The sequence below is a fragment of the Erpetoichthys calabaricus genome, chromosome 3 (assembly GCF_900747795.2).
Source record: "Erpetoichthys calabaricus chromosome 3, fErpCal1.3, whole genome shotgun sequence".
Lineage (NCBI taxonomy): Eukaryota > Metazoa > Chordata > Cladistia > Polypteriformes > Polypteridae > Erpetoichthys > Erpetoichthys calabaricus.
In genome coordinates this window covers 3879138-3882043 of record NC_041396.2, presented here as the reverse complement: position 1 = coordinate 3882043, position 2906 = coordinate 3879138, and positions in this window count along the sequence as shown.

Here is a 2906-nt window from a genome sequence, read left to right as displayed (position 1 = left end):
ATTTTGCTCTCTCTGTGGAAAATTAAGAATGAACTTTTAATTGTTTTCTCTCTTGTTTTTGTCACTTGCAGCAAAACTGCATAATTTATCACCATCCTCACCGCCATCATCACCATCTTCACCATCCTCACCTCCATCATCACCTTCATCTCCATCATCACCATCAAAAAGTAAGTGAAATGAACTGCCATTTACAAACCTGCATCTTAGAATTTTATTTAACATGAGTGACACAGTCAAGTGCTGAATGAGCCACCTACTGTTTCTACCTTACAAATATAGATACAAATATATTACAAATCACTCCAATCACAGCCCCTATATTTGTTCATGGGGTGCTATGGTGAAGCCACCTTACCTCCCCTAAGACCACCTTCCTCTTGTTCCTCTTGTTCTCAAGCTAATCCTGTCCTGATGCCCGGCCTCCCCCATTTCATCAGAGAGCACCATGTGGTGGAAATCAAAGGCAGTTTATGCTGCTGCCACCTGGGGGTTCTCTTCCACCAGACCCAGAGTTGAAATAAAGCTGGCATCAGAGTAGCTCTGCCCTGGGATCATTTATATTACGACATTCATTAGAGGTCTCTTAAGATTCTCGGCAGGGTCATCAGATCTCTTTGTAACTCAACTAGAATTCTAGACAAAATTCTATAAAAATCATCTCAAATGTGTCCCTCAATCTTCATTCTCATCTTGAATGTAGTTTTTATGTGTGTGCTTGTCTGTTAGGCAGTCCTTGATGCCATTCTGTTTGTGCAGATGCCTGTCAGGGACTGGTTGGAGTCTCCCCACCCAAACAATTTTTTATTTTATAACATTTAATCCTATGCCCCTCAGCCTCAGTCAGTCAGATAGATAGATAGATAGATAGATAGATAGATAGATAGATAGATAGATAGATAGATAGATAGATATGAAAGGCACTATATGATAGATAGATAGATAGATAGATAGATAGATAGATAGATAGATAGATAGATAGATAGATATGAAAGGCACTATATGATAGATAGATAGATAGATAGATAGATAGATAGATAGATAGATAGATAGATAGATAGATAGAAATGAAAGGCACTATATGATAGATCAGCGTTTCTCAACCTTTAAGTATTTGCGACCCCAATTTTCATAACAGTTTTAATCGTGCCCACCTAAGGTTTTTTGAAAGGAGCCCACTAATACCAATTTGTTCTTTTTTAATTAATTATATATCATAGATATTTCATTATACCTACTTAACTTTTATCAACATTTATCTATTTCTATATTTATTTTTCTGGTATCAGAATGTAGTTTAAGTTAATTTGTTTTGGTTTCAATAGATGTATTTTTCATATTTTCGATTCTTTTCTTTTTTTCTCATCTTCGCACCCCCCTTTTTGTTACTTCGTGCCCCCCTAGGGGGGGCCCCCGCCCCACAGTTTGAGAACCACTGTGATAGATAGATAGATAGATAGATAGATAGATAGATAGATAGATAGATAGATAGATAGATAGATAGATAGATAGATAGATACTATTAGAAAACTGTAATTTTCAGAAATGTTGTCTCTGCGCCAGTGTGTGTGTCTAACATGAAGTCAGTATTATGCAGACTGCTGCCTGTGTTGACTCAGTTGCTCTCCCAAACACACTGTGGTGGAATGAGCCGAGAGCTAAAGGAGATTTGAGAACAATCTGTCATGGAGAGGATGAGCAGCATTAGCCCTGATGGCCTCTTATTTTGTCGTCTTTACTACTTCTCAATCCCAGAGTAACTTTCAGGAGAGAGATGTTCTCTAGGATGGCTACAGGATCTACATACTGTACTCTTGAAGGCCCCAAGTCCTTGCATTGATTTTTTTTTTCACCAGTTTTTCATGGTTGATAATTCCTTTTGAATGCCAAAGTGTTTTCTAAGTACCAATGTGAACTTTACTTTGGTTCTGTGGTCCCTGATGGACTTGCCATTCCCTCATAGTAAATCTCCCTTTCTACCGCTTCTGGATACTTCTGGGGTGCCCAGACTCTAGCATGTAGGCTAGTTTTCTATCCTCTGGTGGGTGTTTTACCTGTTCTGTGGTAACCTGTTTCCATATCTGCACCCGGTAACTCCTCACCACCTGTGTAATAATGAGATAATTTAATATAAAGGGGGTTGCAGATAACTGAATAAACTGTGGTACATGTAAAAGCTTAAATTAAACACAGAAGTTTTAAATAAAATCTAGGAATCTGCTGCCTGATCTTCACATTTAAATACCCTTTTGCTCCACTACACAGTGATCAGAGAGAACGTAAACCTCCACTGGCATGTTGTACAAAGAAACCCTTCAAGCTAACGAGTTAAAAATCTACCCATCTATCTATGATGATCATCCTGGTCCTTTGTAATTAATATCTGAAAAAAAAAATGTAAATGAGGCATGTAAATATGGAGAACATAAAGACCCCTGGAGTATGGAAAACCCTGTAGGGTTTTCTGGAACTTATAGGGGTCTCCCCATTTTATACTTTTAATGATGTCTTTGGCTTCACCTTCTTGCTGTTCCATCTTATTCACTGCTGAACTTTCTCTTTACTTCAGATGAGCCACAACAGCAGAGTGAGAAAGACATTAAATTTCAAGGTGGGCTTGAGTTCTTTTGTCTTTGCAAGGGGCAGTCGGGATAAAAAAAATTAGCTAAGGGGCTTTAAATTGAAGAAAAAATACTGGAGACACACAACCATGTGTGGTGGGATTCATGGGGACGAAAAGGATCTCCTCGGATTGCAGTGGCTAACCTGAACACAACAGCCTCAGTGTTATCAGGTCAGTCTCAAAATGCATTTATAAAGAGATAAAAAGAAAGAGCAGGAGATTTGCTAATTTAACATGGCCGCCCTTTAATAGGACGTTTAATGCTATCGTTTTTAATTTAAAG